This window comes from Ischnura elegans, chromosome 8 (genome assembly GCF_921293095.1).
Source record: "Ischnura elegans chromosome 8, ioIscEleg1.1, whole genome shotgun sequence".
Classification (NCBI taxonomy): Eukaryota; Metazoa; Arthropoda; class Insecta; order Odonata; family Coenagrionidae; genus Ischnura; species Ischnura elegans.
In genome coordinates, this window is record NC_060253.1 from 62,812,130 (window position 1) to 62,832,583 (window position 20,454).

Consider the following 20,454-nt stretch of genomic DNA (forward strand, 5'->3'; position numbering starts at 1 on the left):
GGTTAAGTTCTCCCTGAGTTCTTCCAACGTTTTGACGACCTAATCGTCCATTATCATCAGGGACCTAGGAATACAAAATGCCTCTTTTGAAAGCTAAAGGGATAACTATTTTGCCCTTTACAAAATGTTCGCCCTCTTTTATTTAATATTGCTATTCCTCCGAGGCCTTCACTCAATATGCGAATTCCCTTTCCCCCTAACCATAAAGGACTTTCATAAATGCCAGTCGTAATTTCATTAGAACATTTCCTTTTAATGGGAAAATGACTGGTGTCCTAACATCCCCTGCCACACGCCTTTTAAGCAGCTTGTGGGATGTAGATGTAGATAAACATTGTCCCGTCCGTAGTAAATCTTAAGGGGGCTCATTCTTCAGTGAAAAGCGTCGGCCGTAAAATATTGGTCCTTCATCGTCGCATTTAGACAGTATGCCTTTTATGAGTCATCCTAGTTCGTAAATCATTGTCGTTATTCGAATTCTTCCCCCTCCACCAACTGTAAATGCTGAATCGGATTACGATAAAGTGAGGGCTAACAACTGAGATATTTTCATTCGAGCATCATGAAGCAGCTCCACTGAGTAACACGAAAGGTGGTTATGTCCTACATAGAATTAATCATTGTATCAGCTGCCTTGATCAATAGCTAGGATGCTGCATGACTGCTTTGGTATCAACCTATGCAAAAAAAACCCTGGTGGAAGTAGCGGATTCAGAAAAAAACTCAAATAGGATCGCAAAACATATCTTGAGCTACCTTTATTTTTAACGTGCCTAATGAAAAATAAATTGCATCCATATTTTGAAAAAGTTGTATTCAAATTGATTAAACACATTTACAAGACAATGCCATCTTATGATCTAAACACGTTTCAATTGTGGTTCTGCAATGCTTGGCAATGCGCAAGGCACCGCAAGGGGAGGGGATTCCCTCCCCCCCCCCACCCCCGCGTCCCCCATACATATCAACCACTGCCGGGCGATAGCTTGCACAGTATCGCGTACATGTTAATCTTCCATCTCAATGGGAATGATGAAAATAGCTGCTCGAAATCTTTTTCCTCGATCATTGTATACACCTGATAGAATCTATTGCACAATTGAATGGTTTTATTTAGACGCATGTTGGCTACGCGTGCCACTCTGCACAAAGCAACCTTTGTGCCTGGCGTAATGCAACATGGACATGTTTTTGAAGCCCTTAAGTTTACCTCACGCGTTTGTTACAGGGCTTGTGTGCGCTTGCCTCGGAAATCTGATTTTCTCCCTCCCTCTATTATTTATTCAGCCTGACCTTTGTCCACGCTCCGGATGATTCTTGGCGATGTTTTGCCGCGCCTTGTTTGCGCAAACGCTTTCGGTGCATTCGACGGGAGAGCCTTGCTTGCGCAGAAGAAATCTTCGTTCGAAAAATACCAAAAATTCCTGGGCAGCTGTAAAAATTAAGCCCCGTGCCGGGGACGGTAAGAGGGGATGCTATTATTCTATTCGTTGGGAGAAGTTGAGGGGCATGGTTCCTTTTTAAGTCCGTGAATGTGCTGGGAGAGTGAGCGAAATAATAATGGTCGACCTTGCTCTTTCGTGAAAGGTTTTTCTGCTGAAAAGGGGGAAAGAGGAGGTTAAAAACTATTGTTACCCCTAGGGTCTGGGAGGAATGCCCTGGGTGCAGCCTAGGGTCCTTTTCACTCATCCCCAAAGTCCCTCAAGCAAGCTCAAACACACACAAGAACTCACTATCCCCTGGACGAGAGCAAAAAATATTGTCTCTTTCATGAGAGGGATGTCATCTGCTCTCCCAACCTTCCTTCTGGTGACCCCTGGTCCAAATGCCTTCCTCTGAGGCTTAGTTACCTGACCGAGGGCAAGGAACTCTACTCTATGGTGAGGTCATTGACACCAGGGACGCAATTCGGTGGCAAATCCGCATCTCCTGTCAGCTATCCCTTATTCCAGGATTCAGCATCAGTTCCCCGATCTCAGTAAAGCCGGTAAAGCCCGCGAAAATAGTTGAATAAAAAAATTATACCCATCGAGGCGGTAAAACTCCACCCAATGTAACTAGGATGGTGGCGCCTGTCCAAAAGGATCTTTCCCTCACCTTACATTTCCAACTCATTCGTAGCCAAAAAATAATTATCATTCAACAATTTCGAAAAGTGATATGAATTGCTGAATACATGCACGTGTGGTGGTTAGAATCAGCAACGGCCACGAAGAAGGATAAGGATTCGTAGTCTTTCCCCGTGCTATAAAATTCGTTACATTTTTGTACAGAAATACCTTGAAGTATTGCGAAGATTTTGAGATTAGGGTAGCCAAGAAGTTGTACCAAACTTTAAACGCTTTACTTTCTAGCTCATGGAGTTCTTACCGAAGTTAGTTAAAAAGTTGGTGAAAACCGATAATTCTAGAAATTAAAATCATCATTTTAATTATTCTAAACTAAAGTTACCCAAAACTATTCCAGATAGCAAGAAATTTTACTCGTGTACAATAGACTGTGTCACTGTAAAAAATATCTTTAGCAGAGCGTTGTTTCGATCCACGGACCTCTGGGTTATGGGCCGAGCACGCTTCCACTGCGCCACTCTGCACTTGTTTCGGCGTGATGCAATAGAGCTTTAAACTTCGGATGATCATAGCAACAATTCCCCACATTCCATATTTTGAGCAAGGACTAATTGAACCGCTAACTGCAGAAAGGCATGATGACCATTTTGGCTAACTTTACAGGAGAGATAAAAAACACAGTTAACCCATACACCCCATATATTTTTTTTTGTTTTTTTTTATTACTGGGCATTTGGAACTTGTAATAATGTAATATACTAATAAAGTAAATAAAATATTTTAAGAGAGTTATGCTAGAGATTTTTTGTACAATCGATATGTTTCTATTCTGCCGTATGAAGCGTTTGCTACATCATTTCAGTTTTCATATTCTTTGAATGCTGTTGTCGTTTGCCATGACAAAATAAGATTTTCGAAATTTCAATTTTTTCTGGTATGTATACCTTTATCTTTATTGAGATATTCCATTGTTTTATGTGAATTGGAAGTACATACCGTTGAATTGGCTTTTTTTTTGGTAGGAGCCCGGATCGACTCTTCTGCTTTCCTCACTCTAAAATAATCTTGTTTAGCCGGCGATGTTCATGTTAAATTGCACCGTGTGGCGCTTCCTGGATGAAAAAGTCATTTCTTTGTATTTTGATACGGAAAAGACCTATTTTTTGTTTTTTTTTGTAAAATTTGCAATTTTGTTTTGTAATTACCAGGTCAACATTGTATATACTTTGTAAAACCCCTCACCGCCATCACCTTCATGATAGATTAAAGTTGTACAGGAGAGATAAGATTATGCATTTGTTGAAATATTATGCACACCCAAGACGTTAACAGTGAGCAGTCTGAGGTAATAGGTTCCTTGGACAGGAATACAAGGGTTTCAGGATCTAAATCAGGTGAAGCGGATGGTATTTCACGCGTCTGTCACGGCTAGCAGACAGCTGTTTACCGCAGAAAGAAAACTGGACAAAATAATATTGAAGGCAAACACAGTGCTTTTTTTTCAATGTTTTGCTAAAATTTTCCCCGATCAATGGAGGATTAGTTAAGGTGAAACGTTGCTTTGACATAAAAAACAATGCTGAACAAGAAGCACAAAGGTTAAGAAAAGACTTCGCTGTTTCACAAAATAAAATATATTTGCGACCGGTTTCGATACAGCATATCATCATCTGAAGCCTGAATCTGTTGAACTTGTGATAAAATATATCAATTATCACGTTAGAAGATATTAAGAAAATAAGCTCTAGGTAGGAATTTTTCAAGAGCAAGGAGCTGCAGCTTTTTCCCATAAGGAAATTTTCACAATAGGACATACATATGATGATGATACGCTGTATCGAAACCGGTCGCAAATATATTTTATTTTGTGAAACAGCGAAGTCTTTTCTAAACCTTTGTGCATCATGAAGGAGTTTCGCCAACCGCCATCGCATTTAGCTGAACAAGAATTTACAAAGCGTCGTCACGAGTCACATCAGTTTCTATGCAGTGCGTGAGACAATTTTATGTTAATTCTGTGTTGATAATATAAATGACATAGAGTCCACTTTAAATTCCCCAGGATAGTGAAGATATTTTTTGGTCAAATATTAAACTTTTCGCCCACTACCTTTAAACCCTTGACCTGTGACGTGCGGTCTGAGAGACCGCTACGTTTCTAAAGTTATGAATATTTTCAAAATTGCTATTTCAAATTATCTATAATCCTCGTGAGCGACACAACTTTGTATAATAAGGACACTCTTAAAATTTAACATTCTTATTATTTATTTCTGAAAATTTGCAACTTAATTTTAGTAGCGGTCTGTGAGACCTCATGTCACTACATTGGAAAAACCAATAAACGTTATGCTGGTAGAAATAATGAAAATGAAAAAGCAGGAGGAATTTCCACAGTTTTACATTTATTAATACTACCGGTTTCGCTTTTCAGCATCATCAGGTACCTGATGATACTGAAAAAGCGAAACCGGTGGTATTAATAAATGTAAAATTGTGGAAATTACTCCTGCTTTTTCATTTTCATCATGTCACGTTTCCACTCCATCTCGCCTGAAACCTCAGACTATACTGGTAGAAATAATTCAAAGAGTCGTTAAAAACAATTCCTAGTGAATTTTCAAGAATAATAATAATAATAAAAATATTAATTTATAATTTGTAAGGAAGCATTTTTTGTTGCATAACGTGGATAATTAAGTACTTAATTATAAAAAGTACGATAATAATAACAACTCAAGAGTTTTTTATATCAGTTTTTTGATCCTGTTTCTAATAACAATTTTTACTGAAAAAGTAGGCTCGTATTTGGAATGCATAATATTAAATATAAGTTTTATGATAGTTGAGGAGTCAAAGAAAGATTAAACTAAGCAATAAAAATGACTTTGCAACGTTTTATGAATTTTCGTTTTATTCCGGTCTCCCAGACCGCACGTCACTGGCAGTATAACAAGAATTGCGCGTCACTGGTTAAGGGTGAATATATCGGCCCTCGGTTGTGAAAAGGGTTGGTTTTGAACGCAGCGCCAAGCGAACTGCGAGATCACGTGATCAGGCCAGGCAGATAAAGCACACCCAGGGAGGGAGGAGCAAGTTTTGCCGTATCGATTAGCCTCGCCAGCGGAAGCGTCTGAACTTCCTTCCTAATGTACCGCTTATTTCGGAGTGGATAGGCAGGAGCACTGCTGGTGTAGTGGTATCATGCAAGATTCCCATTCTTGCGACCCGGGTTCGATTCCCGGGCAGTGCACATTTTTTTATAGTTCCTCTGAAACCTTTTAAGTATTCCCGCATTATCATTTTCCTTCAAAATTTAATGAATCAACTACAAATGGTATCAATCGCTCAACATATCTTATTCTGCGTTCGGCAGTAATTGCATGGTCACATCTTTGTGAAATTTGAGATAGCTTATGTTAGCTATGGTTTTGAAATACGTACTGAAGATTTGTCAAGTTTACACCTGTTTTTTGGTATTTTCCTCCAAGCCGAGGGGAAAAAAACTGCATTTTGCGAAGTTATTAGTTGTTTATAAACGAGAGGTTTATACATCTCTTTATCTAATCGAGCGTATTTTTATAGTTCTTCTGAAATCTTATAAGTTATTAGTATGTAAGATTTCACTTTTTCCCGGCGTATGATGGCAGTGAATTCTTCTCGGGTTTCCATCCGGGTGAGCTCCATCTCCATCGCTGCCGACGTTTCGATAGAATCCTTTTTGATAATAGAAAAGGATTCTATCGAAACGTCGGCAGCGATGGAGATGGAGCTCACCCGGATGGAAACCCGAGAAGAATTCACCGCCAAGTTATTAGTATATTTAATAGTTGAAGCATGTACAAGTACTGAGAAAACGAAGCAATTTAACTATTTTAAAGTAGTCCAAAAACAAAAGGTTCAAATATGAAAACATCATATGCGTAGTAGTCAACACAAAAATTAATATTTTAAAATTTTGCAATGACCGCCGTGAATTGGACTCTGGAGAGCAGTTAAAAATTTTAAAAATTATTGAAAGTCAGGACAGTGCTCTTATAAATGAATATCTTTACCCATTCTTTTCCCCAATTCTGGCGTCCGTTTTAAAATTCATGAAGTAACGAGGTAACAATATTAAGATATAAAAATCATAATTAGCTCCTGAAGATGATGATAATTCATCGAAACCCGGGTCCCGCTCTGTAAAAACAGTGGTATAAGTAATTGTGTAGTATCCAAAAACACTTTTATCCAAGAAAACACTTCTAAATGTTTTCAATATGTTAAATAAAGCGTTCATCCTACAATTATGGGAAAACCGATAAGCAAATATGAAATTCTGGAAGGATGCAATTCAGGAATAAGATTTTTTGAAATAATAGCACGGAAGAAGACCCTTTTTCAAAAAAATATGTATGTCCTATTGTGAAAATTTCCTCATGGGAAAAAGCTGCAGCTCCTTGGTCTTGAAAAATTCCTGCCTAGAGCTTAATTTCTTGATATCTTTTAACGTGATAATTGATATATTTTATAACAAGTTCAACAGATTCAGGCTTCAATAGGTAGAAGTTAGACATATTTAGATAAATGAAAGATCGTAGCACTTTTCCACAATTTTTTTACTGCGTAAAACGCGTTTCGGCTCACTGAGCCATCATCTGGTAGAAGACACTGCAAAACATTTGAAAATCACCTTTATACCATTGAGAAAGGGGAGTTGGGGAGGACTTGACATCTTTGAAGAAGGGGGTGGGAACAGGCGTACAGAGTAGAGACAGTGAGAAAAGATATTTTTGGATATTTTATCAAAAACATTTTGTGGAAAAGTGCTACGATCTTTTATTTATCTAACTATGATATATTTTTCTCATAAAACTGACATAGGGTGATTTTTGAGTAGTGTAAGGAATAAAAAATATAAATTTACAAATTATTCGTGCGAATACATTTTTCTCGAGTTCTCGACCGGGTAAGAAAATCCAATTTTTTTGAAGACTGGAGGAGTGAGACTGAGATAAAGACAAGAATAGCTGTAGGGAAGGAAGTTTTCAATTACAGGAGAAATGTGTTATGCAGCAATATGAACCTAGAGCTGGGGGAGAGACTGGTGAAATATTATGTGTGGAGGGTTATGTTGTATGGATGCGAAACGGGGACCTTATGTGAAGAAGGTATAGGGATAGGGTTAACGCTTTTGAGATGTGGGTGTAGAGCAGGCTGGAACTCTCCACATATCACATTGCTATTTTTCACCCTAATTGAGAGGTCTAAAGTATTTGTGCTACAGGTCTATTATTTTTCATAATTGATACTAGACCTAAAATAAAATGTTAAAGAGATACATCCTTTTGGCATGACATAATTAAACATATTTTTTTAATTTTGAAAATGCCAAATTCTTCAAAAAATATGAAAATTTATGGCGTTTGCGCAGTCTAAAGATATTATCCGATTGGCCTAATATTTTATACCGTTCATTATACTGATAATACACACTTTTAAGACACAAATGTTTTTGTCTCATAACTTCAGGGTTTACTTTGTGAAACCTCTCCATATGGGAAATAAAGGAATAAAACTTTGTAAGGTTCACTATTATTTTAATATGGGCACGACCCGGGTTTCGTAACGTAGTTACATCCTCAGATGACTGATCTTTCGTGCATCTTATATTTGCATCTTACTAGTCCATTCCCTTCCGATAGCTGTCCTTACTGTCAAATGTATGTTTAAATATAAGATGCATGTAAGAGAAGCCTCATGAAAACCTTAACAAGAAGGCTGAACAACCTTATAGGCCACATCTTGAGACATGATGGCCTGATGAAGACAATAGTCGAGGGACAAGTGGAAGGCAAGAACGGAAAAGGAAGACCTCGAACAAATTATATGAAACAAGTGAAGAAGGATGTGAAAGAGAAGAAAGACGTAGGTGTGAAAAGATTAGCTGATACGAGAACTGAGTGGAGAGCTGCGTCAAACCAATCTTAGGATTATTGACCAGTGATGATGATGATGATGATGTAAGATCAGTCACCTGAAAAATTAACTACGTTACGAAACACGGGTCGTGCCCATATTGAAATAATGGAGAACCTTACAAAGTTTTATTACTTTATTTCCAATACATGTTTTTGATCGGACGAAGTGCACTTTTTTCGGCCCTCCCTACTGGAGAGAGTGAAGTGGGTGGATAAAGTGAGGAATGAGGAGGTGCTGGAAAGAGTTGAAGAGGAAGAATCACTATGGAGAGCTGTGATAACGAGAAGATAGGATCGGATCGCGCATGTTTCAAGCGGGAAGGGGATTGATTAAAAATTGCAGCAGTCGAGGGAACATTGGAAGGAGATAAGATAGAAGAGGAATAAGAAGGCTGCATACCACGGACGCATTGAGGTTAGGAAGAAGGTAAAAGGAAACCGAAGTGGAGTCTTGATAATGCTTCAGTGCAGTGAAACATGTCGACAGTAGTTTAACCCTTTCTAACCCAGAGCTGCTTCTGAGAGAAATCAAATTTCAAGATTTTTCAATTTGGAAATTTGAAATTTTTTGCATTTAATCATAAATCATGCCAGCTAAATATTTCGCTATTATAATTTGCACCACAAAATAATGCGTAGTTTAGATATTTCCTAATAAAAGCTGAATATTCATAAATTTTTGATGTTGCTTAGAAGCAACATTGGGTCATGATGCGTTAACTAAATTTTAAGTGGAAAGTGCAAAGTGTTTCACTTCATATCTCGAAGTGGAGGCCTTAGACAGGAGGAGATGGAGACGGCTTTGGTGTTTGGAACCTGCCAGTTAAGGGAAGAAAACCATATGATGATAATGAGGGCGCTCTTAGATTGTCTTACCCTATCGGAAACCCAAGAACAGTTTATTCATTCTATTCAGCGGGAAAGTGTTAAATCATCCATACAATTATTAGCAGCGTTGACCAAGTAATGCCTAGCTTAGATGGTGATATATCGTCAACATGGCTCTCACCTTACTCTCGTGCGATTGAAATGCGAAATGCTGGGGATGTGGAGGAGGGGGGAATTTTCCTACATAGGTGACCCGAAGCTCAATGCTCGATTGCATCAATTTGAAACAAGAGCAGAGTGGCGCAGTCGAAGCGTGCTGGGCCCTTAACCCAGAGGTCCGTGGATCAAAATCACGCTCTGCTAAAGACATTATTTAATGATGAGTGATATTTGTACCTAAAAATATATTTGTTGTTGTTGAATGACGTATTGAAATAGGGATGTTTAAAAGCTTTTTTGGCATATACATTTCCAGTATACGGACGCATTGCATGCTATCAGGGGGAAAATACTTCAGGAAAACCTGGAAATTCAGGGAAAGTCATGGAATGTTTGGGAAAATTAAAAAAAGGGAAATTCATTTTTGCAGTGGGAACAAAAATTGATTATTCTGAACTCTTATTCTCTTTACACAATACTCTTACGCATTGTCAACATTCCTATCTCAATGCGTCATTGAGCTACAATAAATTTATGTTCAGGTACAAAAATCAATAATAATAAAATTTTGCCTTTAGCAGAGCGTGGTTTCGATCCACGGACCTCTGGGTTATGGGCCCAGCACGCTTCCACTGCGCCACTCTGCTGTTGAAGGTAGGGGATGCATTCGACCTTTCAGTTCTGGAATACCTATGCTACAAGCCCCCTCCTCCCCTCTATGCCTACGTTTCTAAGCAGAGACTATCCGTACTTCAATAATAATGTTGATAATTTAAAGATAAGACTAAAACCACAAATATTAAACTTTAATTCTGATTTAACTCCATAAATATTTTTTCTCAAAATATCCGCTTATTGCTTTTGACAAGATTAACTTGAATAGAATAAATGTTTAAAAGATAATAATTTTGTCATGCAATAATAAACAATAAACACACTTATTTGCAAAGCATTTACCATTAAAAACGTTTCCCATCGTCCTAGTTGACTGCGTTACTCTCTTACTAAATAGCTGTAAGCGGAGATTTTGAGATAAAGTCAAACAAAGAGTTTTACCGAAATTTAAATGTTTTACCTACTACCCTCTCAACTTCGGAGGTTCTCGCCGTAGATTGTTTTTAAAAAGAGGCCGAAAAACAGGTAATTTTGAATATTTAACTTGAAATTTTAATATGAATATTAACAGAAATGTCAATCTTCATTTTAATAACTCTTAAATATGATCACCCCAAAAGCATACCAGACACACACAAATCTTTACTCAGGTAAATATCCGCTGATTTAAAAAAAGTATTTGTAGCAGAGCGTGGTTTCGATCCACGGACCTCTGGGTTATGGGCCCAGCACGCTTCCACTGCGCCACTCTGCTGTTTATATTAAATGATGCAATTGAGCTTTGAGTTCCGGATCGCACAAGTAACAATTCGTCCCCTCTTCCCCCATATTTTGAATAGGGACTATTTCCCATTTCAGTGGTTCGAGAATGAGGTTAGAAGAAAACTCACGCAGATAAAACATTGCTATCTCAGCTAAGCCTTTCCTTGTTGGCACTGTAGATGCTTTGTAAATTTATCGTAGGAGTCGAAGGAATAAAAACTTTGCTTTTACCTCATGATGCTTTATTTTGTCCGACCATGGTGTCGTAACAGCGTAACATTTTCATCATGAAACTAAACCATGGTCAGACAATATTGATCGCCATGTGGAAAAAGAAAAGTTTTTATTCCTTCAACCCCTAAGAGAAATGACTTCCACCAAGTTTCGCCCGTTATTTTTGCCTATTCTAAATATGTATGTTTTTAGGTTGTCACACTACCCAAGAAGCGTCTTTCGTCAGTCTGATTTGTAAAAAATATCAATTTCAAAAAATCTTTATAACTTATGCGTCTCCATTCTTTTGATGATATAAAATTAATACCATTTAAAGACATAAATTTGATTGTATTAAAATTTTGCCGAAATTTTTAACAAATGCGAGCGATAAAAATCACCTGGTAAAGTAATCATAATTGTCCAGTAAATGTTTATCATGCTGAAGCAGTTTGCGGGAATGAATGACAAATATAAAATTGATTTCTTTTTTTTGGCAGTGTTGCCTCACAATTGAAAAAAAATATCATCTCATGGTTATTGAAAATTCGGTTTAAAGGTATAATTTACCTTCCCTTAATTAATTTGAATGCAATTTTCGGTTAAGAACGATGTGTTGAATTATATTGAAAACTGTGAAAGTAGACTTAAAATTCAGGTGAATTCGGGGAAGTTTAGTTTGGTCAATGAGTGGTCACCTAGGATACGTTTGGGCCACCTTCATTTGCGAGATAATTCATTCTCGCGGAAGTTATCTGCGCCCAAGGTCTTTGCTGGTTTTAGAAGGATTCCAATGGTGATTCGGATGAGACTTCGACCGCGGGTGGACTTTCCCCCACCACTAAAGATAATATTCCCCTTATGTTGTGGGAGGCAGTTTGCCCATTCATTCACGGTGGCCTTTTGAAGGGAGCCGAAATTAGATTCCTAAACCAGTCTGTACCACTCCCACGCACCACCACCCATTGCAAATTCTACCCCTCCATCTTCCCTCATCCCACATGCCCGTAATACTTATCGGCATATTAACGAGATCGAGAAAACTAAATTAAACAGTAATCTCTGTCATCGGAATTTGAATTTTTCTCCCGCGCGGCGCATCGCCTTCCCATTACCCAGGCGAAACGGAAGTGTTGAGGAAGTGTTGGGGAAGCGTCGGACGGAGTGTTCGGGAAGTGGCGGGCAAGTGTTGGGGTAGCGTTGAGGAGGTGTCGCGGAAGTGTTCGGGAAGCAGATTATGGCCCACTTGGAACGCTTCCGCGGAAGTGTTTCGGAAGCGTTCGGGGAGTGTCGACAACGGTCGCGGTCGAGTGTCGGGGAAACGTCCAGCGAGCGTCGAGGAAGTGTTTCCCACGCTTCGGAAGCGTTCCGGGAGTGTCGGGGAAACGTCCGGGAAGTGTTTCAACCACGAAGTGGCGAGGAAGTGTTCGGCAAGCGAAGGGTCGACAGTCAGGTAGTGTTGAGGAAGTGTTCGGGAAGCTGCCGGGAAGCGTTCACGTACCGTTAAACGCTTCCTGAACACTCCCGCGACACTACCCGGACACTTCCCCGAACGCTTCCTTTTCGACAGGGTAGTTTTACTGCCAAGATCGATGGCTTAAAGGATCAAGCATTTATTCAATTGAGGTGAAATGAACCTTTATTTTCACACGAATTTTCCACGTTTAAACATTCTATGAACATTAAATGGTTGTTGGCTCAGTCGTGGCCTACATCTGAATTTGTTCATGAGTCTCCTCTTAGAGGTCTATCCCCACCGGTAAAAGATTAAAAAAATGCCGTCGTAAATAAGGTCCAAGAATCCGCGCTTCCAGGTAGCCGAGTCGACAAGGAAACTAACTATTCTACCACCCTTGTTTACGATATTTCGAACCGCTCATCCATCTCGGACCTTTCCACTCCACCTTGTTCCGATACTCTCGGACGTGAATTTATCAAGGGTAGCTGCTGTAGCATTCTATTATCCTAATCTCGCCCCTCCCACGCTAAAACAGTTCCCACACGAATTCCTACTGTCCGTGCCGACGAGTTTGGTGGTCTTGTAAACTCGAACAAAGCTCAAACCCATCCCGACACACAACTTAGAAGTTGTCCGTTTGTTTTTTTTCTGCCTCGATGGGCGTCCGTATTTTTTTTAGTCAAAGGTTGCTCATCTATTCCGATTGTCACGCAAGTTTTCTCCTCGGAATACGTCAATCGCGATCTCCAAATTCCTTTCCTATTTCGTATCGAGGTCGTATATATTTTTTTTCCTTGCCGTGCACCCAAAAGTAAACCTACCATTCCGGGAATACCTACTTGGAAATCTGCGTCCCTCCTGGAAAGAAACGGTTTGCTTGGACATGGATTGTGATTTAGGGCGGACTCATTGTGAAATAATGAATGGTTGACCCTTGCTCGGGTGCGTTTTGGTGATAAACGCCAATAGGGAAAAAAATGATTTGAGAAATTATTGATCAAAGAGTTAAAGAGTGTAAATAATTTTTGTAAAAAGGCCAAAGATTGGTTGTTGTCCCATGGTGATATGGATGATCTTTTTGATGCTTGTGAATAATATACATATTATTATATATTATTTTTATATTTTTGTGAAAGGAGGAAAAAGAAATTAATTTTGTTCTGTCCACATATTATACTTTATTCTTACTTATTGTATGTTATTGTCACATATATGTTTCATAGTGATAATGTTTCAAAAAATTATATATACTTTCTTTTTGTTTCTGGTCTGCCGTGAAATTAATTTTTATGATGGTAGCTCCCATGCTGGTTTTTTAACCATTGGAGCTACCTAAAGCTCCATTTGTGTTGTCCTGTTAAGAAAAAGTGTACATTCAAGCTTGGAGTATTAAATTCAAATTCAAATCAGTATTTTCAGGAGTGACCTTATGAAAATTTAAAGAAATTTATAAAGGCAATCATTTTTAACCCCTCAGAGTTTTACGCGATTCTACCAGCTAAGGAATTCTGTTGAATTATTTGAAGGAATTTTTACGGAATTGTCTAGCCGGGTAAATCCAAGCAAAGCGCATGCTATCAAAAACACCTTGTGTAGGGAGGCGGTCCGGGGAAATATTTTGGACCTCTGTACTGAATACGTGAAGTACACACACCTACGACTTAGGTGAGGGTGAACTCTATGCTTTCCTATCCAAACAAAATTGGGTTGAATCCATGAGTGACCGAGTCAATAAATGCTTCCAATGAAAATGTAAGTGATGATTTACTGGCGCATTGCATTAGCGATAATGATGGAGAACGACATATGCTATCAAAGGGAATTTCAACCAGTTGGTCCACCCAAACGGTTTTCAAAGCTTCATATCGAAATATTTGAGTTGAAATTGACTCTATACTTACTCCCAAAGGGTAGATCATCTCTCTATATGGATATACGAGGGAGGCTATTAAATGGCAAAAAAACATTTTTATGTCATCGCAGATGAAATTTACTCTTTTTGGATCACTTGAGGGCCATTTCCCCAATAAAAGACTGGAAGAATAATCGCAACAAGTCGATCGCCGACAGTTATATTCAACAGTTATATTCGCCGACTATATATCGACCGGAGTACAATTGAATAGATAATTTATCGAATTCAATAGAATCGATGAAAATTGTCGAGCAAGTGAAAAATTCTATGGTCAAGTGTTAACTATAACATACTTGTGTTATCTCTTCAGAAAGGTCTTCTATAAGTAAGCCGAAAGCTATCGTATTCATTCAAGGAAATCATCGTTTTTTTAGAGTCGTATTACAATCTTTTTGTTTACGTAGTGGTAAGAATATGCGGTATTTTCTTCTCCAGATACTTAACTTTATATAATCCAACAATTTTTCGGATGGTTACTTTTTCTCACCTACTTAACATAAATAAGTTTCGTTTTGGCCTGTATCTATTCATCACTGGCGTCCAACAAAACAACTCGCTCGTTTAGCTTCTTTTCTTTAACAACTTCCTTCGCCGCTGCATTCCTTTTGAATTTTCTCAGGACCCTCTCTATCTCAATTTAACCATCTTATTTGACCGAATAGCTTCTGCATACCTGATTTATCAAGTCTAGTCCGATTTAACCATCTCAAGCCTGATTGATTGAAATTTCCATGGTCTACCTCCATGATAAGGAAAATTACCTACCTATTAATTCCTGTTTAAAAAGTTTTACCCGCTTCAACGTAAAAAACAGTTTAGCATGTTTCACGTTTAACCAAAATTATTTAACCCTGTTTTGCCGCATGGCACGCTTTAATGGATTTTCTAATCACATATTTCGATGCTATTAGGGATGTTGAGGTGGTCTCTAGACAACAGTGTTTATGAAGGTTTCTGCAAAAAAATTTCACGTTTTTACAAGAGTTTCTGAACGTCATTGAACGCAATACAACCAGCTAAGCCACCATGCAAAATAACTGAATTGACTATATTTAGAGTTTTTGGGATTTTTATTTGATTATTCTATCAGTTATGGTAATTAAAAAAAATATATTCAAGAAACTCGTCTGGGGACTCACGCTCCCCGCATTCAGCCACCGTCTTTCGTTCGTCTACAATAAAGAATATTCCTTTTCATTCTATTTATGAAACTTATGCTCTTCCTTTTCCTTCTCCGCTTACGCAACATTCAACATTCTTCCCTCTGACGCAGTTGTCTGCCTTTCATCTCGAACGCCTGAATCTATCTCTCATTCACCTCGATTAGTGTTCACGTTACCTCACCATTAAACAAAATGCTCCATATAAGGCACTTCACTACCCTTATTTCACTCTAGTTCGTGACGATCCTCTATCTTTTACCTATTTATAAACGCTAAAAGATACAGTGTCCGGCGTGATGCGGTGGAAATCTTTGATATTAGGCTTAGTAAAACCACTTGTTTGTTTCCACACACTTTGTGGGAAGTACTAAAGTGTGTGGAAACAGACAAGTGGTTTTACTAAGCGGAATTATAAACGCTACTTTGCTAAAGCTATTCTTATCCTGATTCCCTTACTGCAGTTCATTTTTTTCTATTTGTACTGCTCAAAAGGGGTTAATTTTTCTACCTTTTCCAATTTTTCATTTACTTTTATATTCAGCCTTAGATTGATTGCACTCGAAACTTCACAATATCACTTAAATTTGGTCATATTGTGTTTTTTTCTTCATGCCTAATTCCTGGCATTATTTACTGCGCATTTATTAGTGCCGGCAACCCTTTCGCCGGGTGATTTAGCGAAATCAGATCATCTGCAAACCCCTCATATTTAAGTATCTTTCCCCCTTCATCCCTAACTCTTTTTAACCCTGACATCTTTCACCTCCACACATTCCTTACCATTTCCTCCCCATATACGGTAAATAGCTAGGTCAATTGGGGACAACCTTGTCTCCTCACTCCTCGGCCAATGTTTGCCCACCCTTATTCTTCTATGGCTATCTTATCTTGAGCAGTCTGAGCCCCCCATTGCTTCAATTAGCGCCTCTTTTTAAAATTCTCATTAAAGTTACCGTTCATTACATTAAATTATTTTTCAAAATACACGAAGAAGGAGCATGCTTCTTGATCATATTACAAATTCCACTCTCCTCTCCAATACGGCTCTCATTACCGCCATCACGTCACGAGCGGACTCTCTTTCCTGAAAACATACTGATCTGTCGCCTCAATAATCGTTTGCCTCCATTCGCCTATTTACAATCCTCATAATTTCTCTCGCCTCATACAGTATTAGGCTAAAAGACCCATATTATCAGCATTTTGCGACTTTGTTCTTTTCCGGTAGTGAGATAAGAACAGTTTCCACAAAATCCTCAGGCCAAAATCGCTCCATCTTACGGTCGAATTGGAAAAACTGTTTCCTCCTTACCTACGCCTCGTAAGTTCTGCAGGAGCTCACACGGGTGTTTTACACGGTAATTCCTCTATTGCGTTCTTACATTAAAGAGTTATCGCTAGTTAGCAACTGTCGTTAATACTTGATGTCCCAAACAACCGGAATCTAGAGCATTAATCTAGCTTTTGTGCTATTTAAGGCGACGCACAATGGTCCGAGATCGGAAAAAGCCGAAAGACTTTTGTCCGGCTTTTTCCGATTTCGGACCAGTGTGCGACGTTCCCTGCTTCGGTTGAAATATTGACCGCGAGGTCACTTCTAGCCATAATAAACGTGGGAGACGGCTAAAATGAAACTATTCGAGGAACTCGAGGAGTTAGTATTGTGATCGCATCAATGCCCATAGTTCTAAATAGCCATCATTCGGACGGAATGTGAAAACGATAGAGAAGTCACTTGGAGGGGCAGCTGGACCGGCGGCGCCCCTTCACGTACAGAACCCCTAGCGGCGGCGGCGAGGCAAGAGAACACACAGATGAGACAAAATCTCGGCCATGAATCTAAGTAGGAAGCCATAAAAATCATGTCAATGCGACGAATGGTCGACCACCGACGTGCAGGCGTTCGTCGCGCGGGACTCCGCTTGGAAAAATCCGATACATTTCCCCGGGCGTCCTCTGTCAGCGGCTGGGCCTTCTCTAGTCTCAGCGGGAAGGGCGAATGGGGAGAAGGGCCGATATGCTCCTTTGTTGGGAGGAACACGTGCCGAGGTCCCACAGGTATGCCCGATGGGAGTATTTTAGGGGTCATAGGGTATGAGGGGAACACAGGGATATCCGGTGTGGGGAACCAGAAGTGTCCCTTGGAAATTTTGCATTCTCGGGATGATGCCATTTTTAGTAACTATTGATATTTTTCACGTTTTCCATTTTTAAAACTACATATTCGTCAAATTATTTATTTATTTAATGCAGTCCAAAAACAGCGCAAGGGCAATTACACTGGACTCACAATAGCAAAGAAAGCAATTAACAAATAGTAAGCAAAACGTAAACCACAATGAACAAAATAATATTCAGCAGTATCACAGCAGTATATAAAGACAAAGAATGTGAGTATTCACTGGGTGGTTAGGTGAGAAGAGGAGAGAAAATCGTTTCAGGCTTGACATGGTGTATATACGATATAACCACGATAAAATAGTGAAACACCAATTGTAATTTCCTTCATTTATTACATAACTCCTCTATCGACCATAATTTCGACTTTTTTAGGTAATTCTGAAGATCACCTTGAATGGCCTAAAAATGTCGAAATCATTATTGGCAGAGAAGTGTATTATAGTGTGAAAATTACTATTGGAGTTTTAAAAATTTATCATTAATGTTTCATACCATAGTAAAGGTATTTTCATACATCTACATAATATCCTGCGAGCCACCTCTAGGGTGTTTGGCAGGGGGTGATCAATCACCACCATGCAATTGGATTCCCAGATGCACACAACACGGTCCGAAAAACGTTACGCAGACGAGCAGACTATACTACCGCATGCTTTCAGAAATAATAATAAAATCAGAAGCATGCATTAAGGTATAAATAAGTAGGAAGCCTCCTCCACAAGTCATCTAATCTATTTGAGAGTTCTAATGCTGCCATTATATCCTTATTATGCCTTATTGATCCCGGGAAAAAGGCATTCATTATCTGTCTGTTCTACAGTCTATCTCTCTTACTTTATTTATATATTCTGATCTTCCCTATCATGTTGGCGTTCGTGAGATATGACTAAGTTTGTTAGAAAAGACACCCCTCTTGAATTAGAGTTTATCTAAGAGGTCAGTTACACTAACATGTATAATACATACCATGCAAGGCAGATATCAATACACATTTTGATCAGTGATATTCTTGTGGAGCGGAAAAAAACTGGTGCTATTGCAATGCGTTTGGCAACGCCGTCAGGCTCGCGGCCCCTTTCCGACCCTCTGTGCGCTATCTCCCACGCTGGAGGGCCCGCGGAGGAGAGAGCGGAAGGGACCCGAGCGGTGCATTGTGGGTAGGGAAGGCCTTTCATTGAGCGAGGGCCGCGCCACACCTGGGAACAAACCTGGCTCCGAGGAAAGGAACACATGGGAACGAGGCGCACGCTCCCTAACCTTCAGGGTGACGGGGAAAGGGGAGGGGTTTTAAGGGTCGGAGGTTGGGGGGAGAGGAAACGGAAGTGGACGGGGGAGGAGCCTGCAGGATCAGTCGGAAGACTCAGGGGAATGCATATCCCTTGTTATATTTCCAGCACCCTTTCCTTCGAACTTCCGAACTACACCATATTTATTAATTAATTTATCTCATCAAGTTGATCACATACAGCATTTCGGCCAGTTTACAGTGAAACATTAACATGATAACTGTCTATGTTGTATAATGTTGGGCACGATATGGTGGAAGTTCTTAGTATTACTAAAATTGATAATGTTGTTTGTAACGACGAAACGCGTAGTGTCATAATAAAACTCGGGGGAAATATTGCAATGTCTAATTTTACTAATGATAATAGCATATCTACATCTACATCATACCCTAAGTGCAAGCTATAGAGTGTTTGGCAGGGGGTGATCAATCACCAGCATGCAAGCTGATTCCCACATGCACACCACGCGGCCATAAAAATGTTACGCATACTTACAAAATATACTTTCACATTCATGCAAAGGCAAAACTTGCCAACTATTTATGAAGGCAATCATGAAGCTAGAACATGTAAAAGATGATGCAGGAAGGGTTCATAGGAAAGTTCATAAACATGAATTAAGGAATACATAAGCTACATCTACATTTACATTATACCCTGCGAGCCATATCTAGGGTGTTTGGCAGGGGGTGATTTATCACCAGCATGCACCATGCAATTGGACACCCAAATGCACACCACACGGTCCAAAAAACGTCACGCATACTAAAAAAAATGATACTATCACGTTTTTATATACCATATGCTAACAAATTACAATACCACAAGATAGTAAGCTACACTACAAGTCGTCTAATCTATTTGTGAGTTCTAACGCTGCCTTAATAGTCTCTTATCGATCGTGGAAAGAAAAGAAATTCTGACTGTCTGTTTTACATTCTATCACTCTGATTTTATTTATATTGTCTGACATAATGGATATAAGTAAAAAGTTTATATATAAACAACAAAAATATCAAAGACAGAATTACAATAGTAAAAAAAACAAAGAAGATATGAAAGGGGAAGAAGGGGGAGCTAATTTTCTATACAGATATATGGCACATAGAAAGGTTGATGAAAGAGTCAGGTGGGGGCAGTGGCAGATCCAGGATTTTTTTCTGGGGGGTACAAGAGGTCTCCTCATATTTGTGATTAAAAAAGTACTACAATTACTGCAGTAAATATTCTCTTTATTTTGACGTGAAAGTTATCAATACTAATTTAAATGACTGTGGTTCCGTAATACACTAAATAAACCGAACTTAATGGTCGTACGCAGGTTTCCGCGGTGATTACTTGAGTTCAGCATTCTTTCGGGCTGCATCCGCGTCCGTTGTCGAAGAACCACAACAGTTTCGCCAGCTCTCCTGCCAGCGTCCTCAGGTGAAGGAACAGCATCCTTCACCTGAGGACGCTGGCAGGAGAGCTGACGAAACTGTTGTGGTTCTTCTACAACGGACGCGGATGCAGCCCGAAAGAATGCTGAACTCGAACTTAATGGTAACCGTATTAAAAATATAGTCTATTTTTTAAGCGTCTGGGGAGGGGGGCACGTGTCCCCGTGGATGCCTATGGATGAGAACAGGAAAGGATCGAACTTATCTGGCTGACAATGAGAGTTAAGAAGTTTAACACGTCTCCGACTTCAATCAGACATAAAATTCATTTACAATGCCATTAACTCCCACTCCGGCAGTCCTGATATTGATTCCTTCTTCAACATTAGAGTAACTTCCTGCCATACCCATTCTACTTTTTTACTCCACATACAAATACCCAGGTTATCAGTAATTAGG

At 39.3% G+C, this 20,454-nt stretch overlaps 1 protein-coding gene and 3 non-coding genes across 4 annotated transcripts in view; 2 read left to right on the plus strand and 2 right to left on the minus strand.

Annotated features, from left to right (window-relative positions):
* Nucleotides 1–20,454, plus strand: part of LOC124163940 — a 250,137-nt gene that overhangs the window by 135,268 nt on the left and 94,415 nt on the right. The window lies entirely within an intron of this gene.
* Trnag-ccc lies at nucleotides 5,252–5,322 on the plus strand. Its single transcript has one exon. It is a non-coding gene; the product is annotated as a tRNA-Gly (tRNA).
* On the minus strand, nucleotides 9,595–9,666 carry Trnam-cau. The gene has a single exon. It is a non-coding gene; the product is annotated as a tRNA-Met (tRNA).
* Trnam-cau lies at nucleotides 10,317–10,388 on the minus strand. The gene has a single exon. It is a non-coding gene; the product is annotated as a tRNA-Met (tRNA).